The following is a 19,308-nucleotide window of genomic DNA, read 5'->3' as shown; positions in this document are numbered from 1 at the left end:
TCCTCAGGTCTCCACTTAGGGCTCAAATTTGGGTAGTCTCACGCTACCCTCCAACATATCACAAATGCCCAAACAACTGTCCAAACTAGGACCATCCAATCTTATCCAAACTAGGATCCAACACCTAGCAACGAATCAACTACAAAACATCATGACATACCTCCATGCTTCTTTTTTTGGGGTTGCTACTTTTGTTGTTGGTATCAAACTAGTTAGGGCTAATCACTAGTCATCATCAACCCTAATCTTCTGCTCAAATGACCTTCTAATAGTTGTGGCTACCCTCTTGTGTGGCTCCTCAAAGCTTTGCCAGCCGGTAGGACTACTTCTAGCCCACTATACAAACTTATGGCCCCTCTCCAAGAAAGGACCTAGGACTCGACCCTTCATCAAGCTTCAATACAGGTATGTGGCCTAGTAACCAAAGGTCTTCCCATGTAAGAATGTCCCACAAACACACCCAAATAGTCCACAAACATCCTTCTCTTATTCGACCTTGCAACAAGGTCAACTTGGCATCCAAACAGTCATGGAAAGGATTCAGAACTAGGCTTCTCCTAATTCACTTGGTTGCTTCTGATCTACAGCCTAAGCAAAGATATTTATGTAGTCAAGTTGTTCTTTGTGTTACTCAAGGATGTTCCTTTTAGCCTCCACAAACACACTAATATATATATTTCTTAAGGGCTTCATCAAACTACCCTTATGGGCTTGCCAACTTATCAAGAGGCTTATAATTACCCTATCTAGCTTGAATAATCCATGTGCAAACCCAACATCCACATATAAAACTTATATCTCCATCTCTATAGCTCAAATTCAAGTGATTTTGATTACCTCTTTATTCTCTCGAGGTCCTTTGTCATCTCAAATCACCACATGTCAAAATCCACTAGTAGTTTCACACCCACAAGCTTGGGTGAAAAGGCCACACCTTAGGTTCCAAGCCCACAAATCACTTTTGTGGTGCTCCAACCTCCAAACCTCGAACCCTAGGGCTTGGAGTACCTCCCAAGATGCAAAATGTCAACACTCCCTCTTAGCGAGGGAGGTACTTCTAAGACTAGGAAGTAACTCATCATCATCATTGTCACTACTCGCAACACTCCCCCAACCCTTGACACCCATAATTGTAGAAATCCCTATAGCATGGGCTACGCCTCCCTCGAAAGTGTCATTATCACTGGAATCCTCCTGCTTCTTCTTCTTCTCCTGAAATGTTTTCCAGTCTTTCCATGATTCCCTCTTGGATGTTGTAAAAGAACCCTTACTCCCCATTGACCACACTTTCTTCTTGGATTGCACATACTCCCTCTAAACTTGCAAACTCCCTATAGAACTTGACTCCCTCCGAGCCTATGGAACTTGGACCTTCTTCTTTGGAACCTATATCTACTCCTTTGAAAATTGCACTTGATTCTTTGGAACGTGTTCCTAGATTTTCTTCATCTTCCAATGATCTATAGGCTTTCCCATTAGCCTGTATAGAACATGCTCTCTAACTCCAATCACAACACCTACAGAGCTAGAGCCTCTAGGACTGAGTCTTGCCTTCCCATCTTGGATCAGATCTCAAACCCCTTCTGCTCGATCATTGAGACAGACATCACGTTGTATCTGAGTCCTTGTAACAACCCCTGGTTGATTTTCCATGTAAATAAAATATAAGATCAAAGTCATGGGACATGTATTCCAATCTAAATGTTGGATAAAACATAGTGATGGGTATCGCTGGTGATTAATTAATGGCTATGAAAATTAGCAAAGGCATTGGAAAAGACAAAGGGGAATTAATTAGCATTTTATTTATGAAACAAATAAAAATAGGAGAAAAGGGAGATGAAGGGTCACAGATTTGAATGTGAGTAAAATTGAAGGAAAAATGAAGGAAAATGAAGAAAATAAAGGCCTGAATGATAAAAGGACTTATGAGGATTAATTCAAAACTTTTGTTGGTTTAGCTTTTTGTCAGTTTAGCTTTGGAGCTTCTTCTATTCTCTCATTCTCTCATACTCTTGCATACTTAGAGAATTCTTGGAGCACTTTAAGATTCACTTGGATTTGAAAGAAGAAGGAAAAGGAAAGCAGGAAAGCACAAGGGAACAAGTGGTTCAACATCTACAATTGGATTGCTTTGCAGGTAACAAGTTGCATGCATGATTTCCTTGCTAATTTATGGATGCACGGTATATGAATGTGGTTTTCTGGTTATGTGTTATCATTGGTATGGAGGATTTCCTAGATTGACAGTGGTTTTATCCTTTCCTTTCCATTTCATGGATATCCATGGTGTTGTGGGTTTTTCCACTTAATTGTTTTCAGGTTGGTGCTCATAATTCCTTATGGATGTGGGTTGGAACAAACGCTTTGGAAGCCTTGGAACAAATTGGGTTGAGTTACTAGTCATGGAGTCTAGGTTTGGAAAAACACTCGAGATCCCTTCGTAGGTTGAGTTACTAGTCCCTAGAGTCAAGTTGGACAAATTATTTGGAGCCGTGGAAGGTTGTGGATTGAGTTACTAGTTCTTGGATCCTTGGATAGCTTGGGTAGAGACTCATCTCGTTGGTGTTAGTGATGGACGATCATGAGGTGGAATCATTGGATGAGGGTTGAGGTGGTTTGGCCTCTGGAAGCCCTGGTTTGGTTTTTCTTGGTTTATTCCATGAGATCCAACATTCAAGCTTGGAATAAGGTGCAGGAGTGATTGGTTGAAAGACATATTTGGTTCAGCCAAATCTATGGTTGGGTGGTACGTGGAAGTCCTTAACTTGGTTGGTATTTTCATATGTTAATAACCAATATTCTTCTATTGTGATCCATGTATATTTGTAGCGATTATGTTAAGTATATTATGCCTAAGTTGTCATGGTTTCTATGTTGGTTATTTTCTGGTTATATGTTGGTTATATGATGTGTATCATCTATGGCTCTTGCCATGAAAGGTTTAGTTATTGATTGGTTGATGAATGTATGGACTAATAATTGTTGTTGTAGTTATGTGAAGAGGTCATAGGGCCTTCTTGGTGATCCTCAAATGAATCTCAGACTATTATGATCAGATATGCATTCATGACCTGTAGCTTACATGTTTTCCATGTGTTTAACAAAATGTTTGTTATGTTATAGGAATTCAACACAAGTTCTACCTCCAAGTTTGAATGTGTAGCCTTGTTGTTATGCCACTTATGATTATGAGAAGTCTCAGGCAGTTCTGGGAAGTTTTCTAAAGATTGACCTAGAATTGTGGCTTAGATCTCAGGACTGCACCTCTAAATTGGACAATTTGGGTCACAACTGAACTCAAGCAAGCTTGTGAGTGCAATTGTAGGCCTTCAACCGCATGGAGGCCTTGTCATGCATGTGGTTGGGGCTTAAGTTGTGTGAAAAGGAGCCCCAACTCAGGGCTTGGTCACCTGGGGTGGTTCTTTGTTCCCTGAGTGTCCTGTATCCCTTAGGGACGAGGCGAGTCGTCTATTTATGGTTATTTTATCGACCTCACTTCCTTAACTGGAGCTTGGAGGTCGGTTCATGTCATAGTAACTCTTCGTCTCATGTTTACCCTAACAGGCCAGTGAAATTGGGTAAATGTGCGATGGGGTGGTTACAATCTTGGTACAAATAGTACATCATGAACTCGCATCACTTGACCTGACTCCATCCTGAATGGCATGAACTCTGAACCTTTGATCTCTTTTTAACTCTTGTCTCCTATCACCATGTGCAACTTCAAGTCCCACTTAGATAGAGTCTCGAACACATCCTGTGACCCTATCATATGTTTCGACACACCATTATCCACGTACCATGCAACCTCGTCGATGGTACCCTGCGAGAAATGAGAGATCAAAGCAAATTCCTCCTTCTCCAACCTCCTAGAGAATTCATTTATCTTGGAAGAAGTGGTGACACCTGTGACCTACTTCCCTTTCTTCTTCCCATCATATCCCTTCTTCTTCATCATACATCTTGTCGAAAAATGACCCATCTCACCATAGTTGAAACACTTGATCTTACTCAAGTACTTTTGTTTTCCCTTCATTCATGTTGCAAGTGCCATGTCATCATTTAAAGCCCTCTTTTTTGGATGAAGATCCTCATCTCGCAAATCTTCCTGAATGAAGTCTTCCCACAACCTGTTCGAGTCTGGAAACTTCTCTCTAGCAACGATCCCCTTAATTAAGGGCTTCCATTCCTCGGTGAACCCTTTCAAAGCAATCCTTACTATCTTAGAATCTAAAATAGTGTCTCAAATAGTTGCAAGCTCATATTTCGCTTGAGAAAACTTCGTTAGATACAAAGTCGCACCTTGACCTGGTATCATCTTGGTGGCCTTCAACTTATCCTGTAATACCAATACCTGGTTCTCGTTCTTATTTTGGAACAAATTCTAAAGAGCCTACCACATCTCATGGGTTGTGTTCTTCCTAGACAATTGAGGTATTACGGATTCCTTCACACCATCTAAGATGATCAACTTCACCTTTGTATCCAACTGCTCATACACTTCCAACTCCTTAGGGTCAGTTGGCTTCTTGATTGCTTTCTCAGTGAATTCCTAGATCCTGTTGACCATCAAGACCAACTTGATCCTTTCCTTCCATGGACTATAGTTGGAAAACCCTTCCAACCCATCCTCATACTAGAGACCAACTTACAACTTCGACTTTTTTGTGATCCCTTCAACAACAATGCGACCAACTCCCTCTTAAGTTATACTTCCTTGTGCACACTTTCATTCACTGGCCCTTCAAAGTAGCTCTGATGCCGTGTTTTTTTCCACGATACTAGTGTCTAGGAAAGAATCTTAAATCACTGATGCTACCAAACCAAGTATCACAACAAGTCTACTTTGCACAGTGAAATATAAATAATAGTAAATCTACTAGTGCATAAAATATACACAACTTTTTACAACAATCGAACTTCGTTATATTAATCAAAATAATAATACAACAATCTAGGGCTCTCGTACTAGGGATAATGGCCCACATACATCCACAAGTACAATAATACAAAATACAAGATACACTCATGATCTAACTAATGTAGTGCATAATCACAGGGGCTTCATCGTATCTTGTACACTGCAGGTCCTTTGCTTTTGTTCTACAACACCTGCCTCTATCAATGCACCAAGTCCTTTAGGAAATTCAACTCATCTCTCCAATATGCCCTCTAGTTGATCATAAATCCATCTACAACCAACACATAGGGTCTTCATACTCACTAGTTGCTCCTTCATCCTTTAAGGAAACAACACTTTAAGACTTTTTCCCACTACTTCTCCTCGGCTCTTTTGGGACTTTTCTCCCCACTATAGTATTTACGCGTTGCTCCAATGAAGACTAAGATAAGGTAGGAGGGTTTCCACTTATCATCATTGAATGTCACTTCTCCAACAATGAACACAGGCTATACCAAACTACTCTTGGCTAGCCAAACCTTGAGCTAATTCAATTTTTATCTCCTAGAATCCCTTAGAGCCCTTCCTAAGGTCTACAATTAGGGCTTAGATTTGAGCACTTTCATGCTATCCTCCAACAGACCAAAAAAGTCCAAACAACCTGTCCAAACTAGGACCATCCCATATGATCCAAACTAGGATCCAACACCTAGCAACAAATCAACTACAAAACATCGTGGAATACCTTCATGCTTCGCTATTTTGGGGTTTCTCCTTCTGTTATTGGTCTTAATATGGTTAGGGATAGTCACCAATCATCTTAAGCCCTAATCTTCTACTCAAATAACCTTCTAATAGTTGCGACTACCCTCTTCTGTGGCTCCTCAACTCTTTCCTAGCTGGTAGGACTACTTCCAACCCACTACTTACAACCCCTCTCCAAGCAAGGATATAAGACTTGACCCTTCTTCAAGCTTTAGTACATGTTTGTGACCTAATAACCAGAGTTATGCCCACGTAAGAATGTCCCACAAACACACTTAAATAGTCCGCAAACACCCTTCTCCTATTTGGCCCTGCAGCAAGGTCAACTCAACATCGAAATAGTCATGGAAAAGCTTCAGAACTAGGATTCTCCTCCTTCACTTGGTTGCTCCTTCTCTGTGGCCCAAACAAATATCTTTATGTATTCAAGTTTCTCTTTGTGTTGCTCAAGTATGTGCCTTTTAGCCTCCACAAACATTCTAATATATATCTTTCTTAAGGGATTCATCAAACTACCCTTGTGGACTTGCCAACTTGTCAAGAGGCTTATAATTACCCTAGCTAACTCTAATAATTCATGCACAAATCGAAAATCCACATATAAAAATTCATATCTCCACTTCTAGAGCTCGTATTCGAGTGATTTTTGTTGCCTCTTTCTTCTCTTGAGGTCCTCTATCATCTCAGATCATCACATGTCAAAATCCACTAGTGGTTTCACACCCACAAGCTTGGATGAAAACCCCACACCTTGGGTTCCAAGCCCACAAATCACTTTTGTGGTGCTCCAACCTCCAAACTTGAAACCCTAGGGTTTGGAGTACTCGCTACAAAATTTCAACATTCTCTCCCCCTTTAACATGAATAGCAAAGGGACATGTTAATGATAACTGCTTACAGGTAACTTCTTTTCATTGCTACATAATTGTTCATGTATCTTCCCCTGGACTTGATATTTTTGTGAATGAAATATCCCCCTGATAATATGCTCCTTTTCATGATAGAATCTCCTTCTGTCAATAAAATCTCTTCTTGGGAAGTCTTCCTGCTATGTAAATATTCCTCTTGTAAAATGTTGCCATATTATTTTGAAGCCATCTCTGCGTCTTGTAATTGAGATATCACTTTCACAGGAATTTTGATCTACTACAAGAGTCCCAATATCTGATCTTGGAATTGCTTAGCTTCCCTGGACTGTTCAATTTCTTCTTTCAATTTTTGCTTCCTTATGCATGGGCATCTTGCATTTATTCTTCATTGTCTTGTTTCTTCAAGTTTCATCTCAAGCATTTGTATTCTTGAAGAAACCTTCACCAATCGATTAGATCTAAGTGATCATATCTATCCTTCGTTCTCCATGTTTCATTTTCCTTGCCTTGGTGTTCATTCTTGTGTTAGAAGGGATTCGTTCTTACTTGAACCACCTCAAAATTATCTTACAATCTCATGCTATATGTCCTTCATTATGATAATTGTAACACTATGCTAGGTTTGAATATTGGCAAAATGGCCCATATGACTTTTTATTATAACTTCTGATTTGAATTCCCATTCTTTGCTCTTGGAATTCTAATAGTATCCAATATGATTGACATAATTATTTATGGCATAGGCTCTACAATCCCTTACTTTATGCCCAAATTTAATGAATGAGAAACAATAATCATAAAACATATTTAGATACTTTGTTGCATGAATTTTTCTTGGTGAAATATATCTTCTGAAGTTGTTATTTGGAAGAAATTCATCTCTTTGTTGATATTGAACTCTTGTTTCACTAATGCTTGTAGATCCCTTTAGAAGGTTTTTTGCTTGGTGGGCCTTATACATTCATCCAGTTTTTTTTTTCTTACTTAGGCTAGGCATGTCTTGTTGATTCTTGGTGTTTGTCTAGGTGTCATTAGAAATGTTGAAGTGAACATGCTTGGGTTGATTTATCACTTGCTTGGAATCTCAATTGAGTTGCTACTAGATCCAATGAATGTATGTGCATGATTCCTAGGTCATTCTCCATTTGATGTCCTTAAGAGATCTTCATCCTTGGATGTCTCGTGATCTTCCTGATAACCAAGACCTATTTTGATGAGAGGATATATTTGGATGCTGGGAATGTGAACTAATTACTGAGACCCTTTTATGAGTTTTAAATTGCAATTGATTTGATCTAATTATTCTTTTAAAGGCACAACTTCTTCTTCTAACTTTTCAAAAGGTTCTTCCTTTTTGTTCAATTGTTCTAATGGAAACTCCTTTATCCTTTTGGCTTCTTCAAGGTCAACTTTGAGAGAGACAATGGAGTCTGTGTCCTTATCTTTATCTTGCAGTTGTTGTTCTAGATGATCCACCATATTCCTTAGATATTTTATTGTTGTCAATGCAAATCTGATTTCTCCTTCATAATCTACTTCTGCTTCAATCTCTTCTTCTTCAGCCATGAACAATGTTTCTCCTCTTTCGTCATCATTCATGCTCTCGTTGATTTTGTAATCACAATCTTTGTTTGAGTACAAGCTTTTTTTTTTGACATTTCATCTTTTCTTATGAACCTTAGACTTTAATTTCACTTCATTATCGCTTCCATTCATTTTTGCATGAGGACATTTAGAAGCATAGTGTTTTATTCCACATTCAAAACATTTAAGAGGACACTTACCTTTAAACTCTCAAGTTCCCTTCTTTAGCGTTCTAACAAACTTGACTACTTCTTCATTTGATTCATGACGGGAGTCTCCTTGATTCTCGTGCTTTCTTCCTTCCTTGGTTGCTTTAAATGATGCTTCTTTGATTCCTGCCTTGTTGTTTTCTGACCTCATCTCATATGCAATGGGAGTTCCATGAAGCATATCCATGCTTAATTGACCAAGCACCAAACACCAACTGCGCTATTGTAACGTCTTGGTTTATAATTCTTCCTAATTTTCTCGTAAAATTGCTTAAAAATTTCCACCATAAATTTCCCTAAGCAATTGCAAAACAAGAACCATGAAATTGTGGCAAAAATAAAATAACATTTCCAATAAACGCAGAAATTCCACAATTGTAAATAACACAAGAAATGGAGAATTGAGCAGCTTGATTTATTTACTGGAGCAATTACATACAAAGATCTCGATATAAATAGATACAATGTTGGCTATAGAAGATCTGCTGCAATAATAAATCGGGCCTCCAAAATAGAGCTGGAAATAAATAAGTTGCAATTGTGAATTACTACCCATAAATTCTATTGTTGTTGCTGGAGGTGAATTGTAATGTCTGCCCTCAAATCTGCTCCAAAATTTCTACAAAATTAACTGGAGGCTTCAGTCACTAAAATCTAGCTAACTCGGAAAGCCCCAAAAGGTTCCAATTACCCAAAAACTATTGTTATTGCTGTTGTTGGAGAATAATTTGAATTACCACCCTCAAAATTACTCTATAAATTATGAAAATTTAACTTGGATCTCCTCACACCAAACTCGTAAAAACCCAGAAATGGCTTGGCTTAACTCCAAGCTAAAATCAAACCCACAATATGATGCAAACTGCCTAGCTAACTAATAATACACCCTACAATAAGCATGCACCATTCTATCATGAATAGTGCTCGAAAAATTCTATAAAATTAGCTATAGGATCCTCACACCCAAACCAACAAAACCTAGAAATCGTTAGGGATAATTCTAGCTAACTCGAAATGCCCAAAATAGAGCGAATTTCTAGCTACACAATTTTGTGCCCAAACAGAGAGGAATTGTTGAGAAACGATAAAACTCTCTAGCAAATGGCTGAGATATTGTGCACAAATATCCTCTGGAAAATAGTTGTCACTCCCAATTACAAACTCTCAACAAATACCAGCATCAAACACTAACAAAAATGTTGTTCTCCAACCTTTGTGTAGGCTCTATAAGAGAAAATTCAGCCCCGCCAAAAGATATAAGAACAACTCTGAAAAAATGGTGCCAAACTCTCTTCTAACCAATAGAAAAATTCCTACAATTACTCAAAACCTGTAATAGAAAGATGTTGCTCCAAATAACCTCCAGGGCTTGTCTTTTGTGCCTAGAAATAACAATTTTCCCTATGAATTTTCTCCAATAAACTCCAATGGAAAGCCTGAAATAGACTTCCCCAAAACCTCACTAGGGAGACACTCGAAGTTCTCCAAAGATAAAAGTGGAATTTCTGCCTAGAAATCCCTTGTGCTAAGCAGCACTAGTTGTCTTGGGTAAACAACTCAAGAGAACTCAAGTTCAGATGTCAAATAGAAATGATAAGATATAATGATTTTAAATTCGGTTCCTCCTTTTATAATTCTTCATGGATCCTCCCTCTAGCCTCTAGAGGCTTCCTTTTTCCTTATCATTTCATTGGTGGGGGCAATTTTCCACTTTTTTCCGCCATTTGAATCAAATAATTATTTTCTTCCATTCTCCAGTAAAATATTACTTTGCTGCCATTCTTCATTAAAAATAAAATTTTCCTCCCTTCTCTAATAAAATATTATTTTGTTGCCATTCTCCATTAAAATAATAATTTTATCTTTTCTCCCAAAAAATAATATTTTCTCCTTTTTATTTAATATCTCCAAAATTGACAAAACTCCTTAGTGAATTTTGCACTCGCAAAAATTGTGTACATGACAATCCTCCCCACCAAAAATTGCTTGTCCTTAAGGAATGCCTGAAAAAGGGCCCCCACTATCTTCTAGCCCAAACGGCCACTGCAAACAATACCAGGGTCCCAAATCTGCCACTGGTTCATCCCTATCCCATGCACTATCATGTCATAAAGGAGTCTCCCAATACCAGAATCCTAAGCCATCCCAATCAACGTGAAACACCCCTTGCTCCACCCATTGTCCAACCAGGTATAAGCCCCGGAATCCCTTCGCATACTTTCCATTAGTAGAATGTCACAATAATATAAAATCCTAAGAAACTCATTGTGAAGTTGCCCTATTGAGTAGTCAATCTCATATACTTTAGGAGTAGGCTCCTAAAGATATCATCCAACACTGATGGATATGAATTCTCACCCGCATGAACTCTCCTTGATATCCTCCTATTGATCATCTTGCCATGCTGGTGAATTCCCCCACGCCAACAACAAACCACTAAAACCAAATGCAACATATGAATGATCTCCCCCTGTAGGAACCAAATCACCTTTGAGGTTAGCTGAACCGTAAAATCCTATGATGCTCGAATCCAATGTCAGTCTCATAAGGGTGCCACTATGCTGATGCTACACCACTCTAACTATGAAAGACTTCCCATCGTGTGCAGATTGTATCCTCCTCTCCTAGAACCTGATAGAAAAAAATATGTGAAGGCCAAACTAATCCTGCCCTAATATCTCCATGATATCAATATCTACCCATCTACTACTAATCTCAGTCCGAAGTAGTAACAAGGAAGATTGTCCTTTCCATGCGATGAAGGCCTCGATACTCCCCCATATGTCAAACCAAGATTATTGAGCTAGGTCACTCTCTACCCTGATCTCGGTCATCACAAAATAGAGTGACCAATCATCCAACCAAATCCCTTGATCCCATAGCCATATCAACTTCGGTATAGTCCTGAAAACTGCTAGCACCAACTGGTACCATATCTCGAGTCCCTGCATGCAACCAATATATGTACTCCATACATCCTGAATAAGTCTCGTGTGTACAATACTGCCCTATGCCTGCCATACCACACTATGAGATCTATTATCCTGCCTCCTGTAAGTGTTTCCCAAAAAATCCTAGAGTCTAAACATCTTCCTGCAAGATGGGTCCACCAACCAATGTATATGCTTCTGAGACATCTCGGAATTCCTCACCCAACACGTGTCATGCATCTCCCTAAATGTGGGCTCAAGGGTGGAGCACATGCTACCCCTGCAGTAGATTGAACCATCCCCATGCCTGCACCTGCCAACTCGCACTATGACCATATGCCATGGCTGGAAAGCCCCTCTCTTGATGCACCATGTCCTATCCATCTGTCTCAGATGAACCTCCTGGGTCTCGTTACTAGTGATGAGAGCATTAAGATATGATAGCCAAGTCCCATGTGTTACTGTGAAATATTGGAGAGTGATAAATGGAAGCTCATGTTTAGACCTCTGATCAACTCATTCTCCAAATTTAGGTGTACCAAACCCAATGGTGTTCCTAACATCGCCATCGGGAGATCTCTCTAGTGGAAACACTCGAACAACCTGTTGTGCATCATCATGCTCTGTTATACATAAATATGCAACCCTGCACTCCTCTGCATAACACTAAACTCCGTGGCACAAACTTGTGCACCAATAGATGTTGATTTGAGGTAGCATATGATGTGCTCTAGCCATGAAAATTGGTGGAGAGGCTAAAGCACATGAGACCTCCAAGACCCATAAATGGTTTGTGGAAATTCTACCCGGTTAAGGAGATATTAAAATAATTAATATTTTTAATGGAGTTCCTATGTCTAAACTTAGGAAAAATAAAATATTAATGGGTATTAATATAAAATTGGGTTAGAAGGTTCTAAATGACATGGATCAAGCCAAATCTCATCTTAGCCGTTGATTAGAGATGTAATCTCGGCCGTTGAAGACTCAACAGAAAAAGTATAAGAGGAGGCTTGAGGGTCAGTTGGAGATACACCAGAGTGATCAGTCATTCGATTTTCTAGAGCGGGGTTTGCTAAGAGAAATTGAATCTGTGTTCAAAGTTGTAGCTAGGGGCAGTGAGTACAAGGTAGAGATAGTGCCGGGAGACCAGCGTAGAGGCAAAGAGGCAGAGGCAGAGGCAGAGGCAGAAGGAGACACGTACAGGCCAGCAGTGACTGCGCAGAGGCCAGAAGGGCCTGCATCATCCATGCAAAGGTTGCAGAAGTGACGTAGAGGGTCAAAGAGGCTACACAGAGCCTTAGAGGGCTGACGCAGAGGGTTTCAAGCTGACACAGAGGCCAGGAGGGCTGACGTAGTGCTTTAGATTGCGTTGGAGAGGGTTTTGTGTGGCACACTTTCAGAATGTCTACTTCCGAAGAGAGGTATTACTGCCATATTTTTTTTTCTCTATCGAGTGAGCCATTTTGGCACCCAGTGTACTCAGAAAAGTTTCTTAATAATAAAACCCTCAGAATTGCTACATGGGTTTTCCTGAGTTGGGTTTTTACGGGGACGATTTTCCAAAAATAACGATGTCACTTGTGTGTTTGTCTATTTCTTTCAGCTGTTGATATGTAGATGGTTGAGATTGTATTGTGTTTATTTCAGTATTTATATGGTTAAATAACTTGTTAGTAATTAAACAAGTAGGCGAAATAAACCAGAGAATACAGATAAAATTTCTAATGGGTAGTACTTAGAAATTTCAACAATAGATACCAACTCTCACTGTCGTACCACCCTATACCATATGACATCCCATATGTGCCAATGCATCCACCACGCTGTGAGTAAGCCCTCTGTAATGTGAGCCATGTCTCCTCATCTGCTCTGACAGACTTGAGTGGTTTAACTCCCCACAGGCTAATGGAATTGACACTAATGTGCCTATCCTCAACAGCTCATGTGTCCAATATACCAATAAGAGAGCATTATCTCCAGGCAATGCCCTATATGGTGGCCTGTCAATGCCACCTCATACTAGCTCCTGCTAAAGAAGGCTAATCACCCTATGACCCCACACAAAATAAATATGCCAAGACAACTCATTAAATCTGTTTTCTTCCCTATCAAACCATCTTTCCACTAGTGTTGCTGGAGATATGAAAGTGTGTGGGTGCTCGACCACCCTATCCATCACACTGCTAATACCACTAGTAACCAAACCCATGTTGTGGTAGGGAATCTCACCTGGATCCCAACAACAGTCTAGCCCTCAAACTCCTCTAGTAACCCATGGCCCCTGCTCCTAGCTATGGATATATCCAGGCACCTAGCTAGCTCAACCAGATACCAACTCAATATCTCTCACCATCCAACCCCAAGAGAGGGATCAAATGCACAAACACCCATACACAGAACAACTCCCACCCACAAATGTTGTGCCCTACACAACTCCTGTAGCATCATCTCACAATATTGTTCAACACATGAGATTTGTCTTGGTAACTCTGCCTCTCTCTCTAATCAGGTGCTCAAAATTCAAATTTTTCGAATGAATGTGGAACCTAAATGACCGCGTAGTGCTCATCATCCTGAATCAGGCGCAACTCGTTTTGTGTGAAATGGACTCCGTATGCTCCTAGAAACATGTTTTATTCGTTTTCCTAAATGGGTGAATTTAAAAAAAAATGCATATAGCCCAGTCAGCAGTCCGTACTACTTATGTGGTGCTAACTGGGCATGCCTATGTGGTAGGGTAACTGTGCATATCACTGATTTGACCTCCAGCGAATGGTGTGCTAACATGTGGCAATTTCCTAGGTGGAGTTCTGGACAAATTTTATTAGATGGTTGGTGACTAACCACAAGCTGCCACGTGGCCCAACCAGGGGCTACCACATGGCAACCTGAGGGCCACCAAAAATCGAGTTAAGGTCTGGGAAGCAGCGGCAGGGGTTGAACCCGCAACCTCCAAACTCTAAGTCCAAGCCATTGCCAACATTCCATACATGTAGTGCTTATTAACTATGGTCACTGGCATAAATTTAAAGCAGACGTGTTGCGCCATCCGGGAAAAGGACCAGCCACGGGGGCCAGCCCTTGGGTGTGCACCACCCAACATGACCACTAGCAGAGCGGAGTGGGGGCCCGATCAGTGGAGGCGGGCCGTTGGCCTTAGCCCCAGGCAAGTGGCCCCCCACATGTCCAAAATTTTTGGGATTAAGGCCTTATAGGGCATTTAATCCTTCTAACAATTTCACTCGGAATTAGGCGAAATTAGCGCTCGGTTAGCGAAATTGGAGCAGAATTTGTAGGATGGTGCCGAATTTTGGGGAAATTGAGTTGTGATTAGCAGAAAGACTTGGGGGAGCCATAACTTCTTCAGTTTTTGACCAAATTAGGAGCAAAAAGAGACTAGACAGGCATTTTTGGGCATTCTAGAGCCATTGGAACAGGTTTCAAAGCTATTTGAGCTTTGTAAACTGATGTATTCACAATTTTGAGCATAATAGAGAGGGCCAAGGAGACGTAGCCCGGGAGGGGTGAACTCCTTCATCATGTGTTGTTGTGATACTATTTTGGTGATGTTCATGTCTGTTATATGTTGTTGTTTAGTCATTTGTTTATGTTAATTTGTACATGAAATTTACATAAAAACACTCAAAAACTCATGTTAAAACTTGCAATTAACCTCATGAATCCTTAAGCACTTTTACATATTCTGAAGAGTAATTTAGCACAAAAAAACTATTTTTTCCATTCGGATCAAGTTTGGTATCAGATCTCTTGGTTTTCTTTGTGCAAGGAGGATTTAACTGTTTGCAAGTGAATGTGATGCTTACAAGGTTGAAGCTCAAGAGAGGAGAAGGGAAGCTGGTTGAAGGTCCTGAAGTTGGGTCAAGGAGAAGGAGTGCAAGGTTGCCACAATCTCCACCACCAGTTCTACCTCAAATTACAGTTGAAGCTTCAGTAAGCATGTCACATGAAGGAGAGCCTGCAAATATGACAAAGGATGAGAAGGTTTTTAGGAAGGCTTTCTTTGACATGACAAAGATGGTGAAAGTCCTCTATGAAGAGAGGAATACAATACTGCAGGGTGAAAGCTCCAAGCCTCCAAAAGGAGAAGGTTCTTCAGGAGGAGGAGGTAATGGAAATGGAGGTAAACCTCCACCATCTCCACCATCATCTTCATCTTCATCTTCATAGGCATCTTCACCCTCTTCCACTAATACAACCCTTACTCATACTCATCAACATACCTCAAAAGGAATTGGTAAAACACCCCTGTTAAAACTTGATGTTAAATTTGAACTGCCCATGTATAATGGTGAAGTGAATGTAGAGAAGCTTGACAATTGGGTTCGTCAGTTGGAGGTCTATTGCAAAATTCAAAACCTTCAAGATGATGACATAAATATTTAGCTAGCTTCCTTGAGACTGGAGGGTGCAACACTAGTATGGTGGGAATCCAAGACACAAGAAGAGATAAAAAAAACATGGTAAGATCTCAATTTCTTGGTCTAATTTCATTGCTGCAATTAAAAGACAATTTTACCCTCTAGCATATATGCAGAAAGCCATCATGAATTGGCAGAACTTTAGACAACTTAAAGGTCAAAATGTGCAAGATTACACCCAAGAATTTAGAAGAAGGTCTCTAATGTTAGGTGTAGATTTGCAATCACAAGACACGTTGCTGAAGTATATAGGGGGTTTACACAGTTACCTTAGGCATACTATCCTTATGTTTAATCCCAATAATCTAGATGAGGTTTGTGTGCAAGCCACTCATCTTGAGGCAAGAGGGAAAAATACTCTAGAAGAGGGTAGTAAAAATCCATTTAAGGGTAAAGGAAAAGAAAAGGGTTTCAAAGGGAAAGGAAAGAAAAATGCATCCATTAAGAAGGAAGGAGATAAACTAACATGCAAGCATTGTTCCAAAGAGGGTCACAATGAAGCTCATTGTTGGAAGCTTCATCTTGAGATGAAACCAAAGAAATTCAACAACAAGGGAAAACAAAAGATAGTTGCAACCACTCAATAGGATTTGGGATCCGATTCAGGTCATGAAACTAAAATTATAGTCATGGGTTTGAAAGGAAAAGAATCCATTGCTAGCACTATTACTTCAAATTTACACAATGAAACTCCAAATGAAAAGAAGAGGATAGAACTTTTTCACATAAGGGTAATCTCAAAACATAGCAAAATTGATACTCTTTTTTATAGTGGCTTTCAAGACAATCTCATCTCTAAAAACACTGCCAAAATTTTAAACTTGGAAATCATTCCACATTATAAACCATATCCATTAGGATGGGTGTGTGACAATGCACAACTGCAAGTAACTAGAAAGTGTAGATTGAAATTCTCCATTACTGCAGATTTCATCGATGAAGTGGAACTTGATGTTGTGCCATTAGACATATGTGGTATAGTTTTGGGCAACCCATATCTCTATGACAGAAAAGCTATCTTCCATAGACATGAAACAAATAGCATTTGTTCAAAGACGGAGTGGAATACATTGTAAGAGCCCATAGCAATAAACAAAATCTTTCACTTTTTAATGTAGGGCAGTTGAAAAGACTAGTAAATTATAGAAAGAATTTTATGCTTCTAATGATCAAACCCAAAAATGATACTGATAATGAAGATTTTCAAGGTTGTGGCTCAAGATTGAAATCTGAATTGTTTGATGTTGTTAATCAATATGATGAGATGTTTCAGGAACCAAAATGATTGCCTCCCAAGAGAGGAATCAAACATGAGATACAGTTGCAGCAAGATAGTCCTCTTCCTAATACTGGCATGTATAGGATGTCAGTGATGGAAAGTGTAGAAATTAAAAATCAAATTCAAAAGTTGTTGGATAAAGGGATCATCAAGCCAAGTTCTTCGCCATGTGGGTCACCTATTGTTTTGGTGCCAAAGAAGGATGGGACATGGTGCATGTGTGTGGACTTCCATGCATTGAACAAGATTACGGTAAATGACCGTTACCCACTGCCTAGAATAGATGTTGTACTTGATCAATTGATAGATGCAAATTATTTTACTAAGTTGGACTTAAGGATTTGCTACCATCAAATTAGAATTGTTGAAGGAGACATTTGGAAGACAAAATTCAAGACAAAACAAGGTTTGTTTGAATGGCTAGTTATGCCTTTTGGTTTATGTAATGCTCCTGCTACCTTCATGCGTGTGATGAATGATGTGTTGAGGCCATTTCTTAATGAGTTTGTTATAGTCTACTTAGATGACATCTTAATTTTCAGTAAATCTTGTGATCAACATGTCATGCATGTGAGAAAAGTACTTGATGTATTAAAGAAAGAACAGTTGTATTTAAAGATGTCAAAGTGTGAGTTTGGAAAAACTTCTTTAGTTAACTTGGGTAATATTGTTGGAAGAGGTGAGTTGAAAATAGATCCCTACAAGGTTGATGTCATTTTGAATTGGCCAAGGCCCAAGGCAGTTACTAAGGTAAGAAGTTTTTTGGGAGCAACCCAATATTAGAGGAAATTAATTGCTAATTTTTCTTCCATAGCAGCTCCTTTGCGCGCATTGACTAGTGTGAAAAAGGTTTTTCAGTGGAGAGGAAAACAACAAAAGGCCTTTGATGCATTGAAGGAAAATATCAGTTCAGCTCCAGTACTTTCACTTCCAGACTTGAGACAGTCATTTGAGATCCAAACTAATGCTAGTGACTATGCCATGGATGCAGTCCTCATGCAACATGGTAAGCCTATCTGTTTTCATTTGGAAACTTTCAATGGTGTAGTGATTAATTATCCTACATATGACAAGGAATTGTATGCATTGATGCAAAGTGTGAAAAAGTGGAAACACTACTTGATGGATAAGGAAGCAATCATTCACACTGATCATCGGCCATTGCAATACTTGCAATCCCAATCCAAGTTGCAACAATTAAAGCACTTTCGATGGATGGGTTTTCTTCAACAATTCCACTTGGTGATAAGGTATAAGAAAGGTATATACAATAAAGTTGCTAATATGCTTTCTAGACCTATTATTAGTGCAACTACTTTAATCAAGCATAATTCTGTTTTGCATGAAAGTTATATCGAGTAGTATGCATTAGACAATGACTTTCAGGATGTTAATGCAAGCTTGAGTCAAGGTAACCAAGTAGAGGAATTGGATTATCATTTGCATGATAACTTGTTGTACCATCTTGGTAATATTTGTATTCCACAGGGAGAAAGAGTCAACATAACAAGAGAAGCACATACTTCTCTTATTGTTGGTCATTTTGGTGTAAGTAAGACGATGGCACATCTACAAAGGTATTGTTATTGGCTGGTATGCTTGAAAGTGTGTCACATTTTATTAAACGATATTCATTATGTGCAGTCAGTAAGCCTAGCAATAGGAAGCTAGGATTTTACACACCACTTCTGATACCTTCACGACCGTGGGAGAGTGTTTCTATGGATTTTGTAGGAGGTCTTCCATTGTCAAAAAGAGGTCATGATTATTTGTATGTAGTTGTGGATAGGTTCAACAAAATGTGTATTTTGATTCCATGTAAAAAGAAAATTACAGTTGAACAAACTGCTCAATTATTCTTTCAGAATGTATGGGTGCATTTTGGATTTCCCACATCCATTGTTAGTGATCGAGATTCTCTCTTTGTTGGGAACTTTTGGTCAAGCTTGTGGGGATTCATGGACACCAAATTGAAAAAGAGTACAACATTTCATCCGCAAACAGATGGTCAAACTGAGGTGGTGAACAGAACCGTGATGCATGTTCTTCGTGGGTATTACAACAAGCATCCTAAGTTGTGGGATGAACATATTCACTGCATTCAACATGCTTACAACTAGGCTAAGCACTCTTCAACTCAAACATCGCCATTTGAAGCATGTTTGGGATACTTGCCTAAGTCTCCTTTGGATTTCATTTTTGGAAAGGATGTTTATATTGATGGTCATAGTGACATAGACAAAGCAAAAAGGTTCATTGAACAAAACCAATTGGTACACCAAAGAGTTCAAGAATAGTTGGAAAAGAGCCAAGGCAAGTACAAAGCA

This window comes from Pinus tabuliformis, chromosome 8 (assembly GCF_031772625.1).
Source record: "Pinus tabuliformis cultivar Carrire ecotype Pingquan chromosome 8, CPIR1, whole genome shotgun sequence".
Classification (NCBI taxonomy): Eukaryota; Viridiplantae; Streptophyta; class Pinopsida; order Pinales; family Pinaceae; genus Pinus; species Pinus tabuliformis.
Note: the sequence above shows the minus strand (reverse complement) of the source record.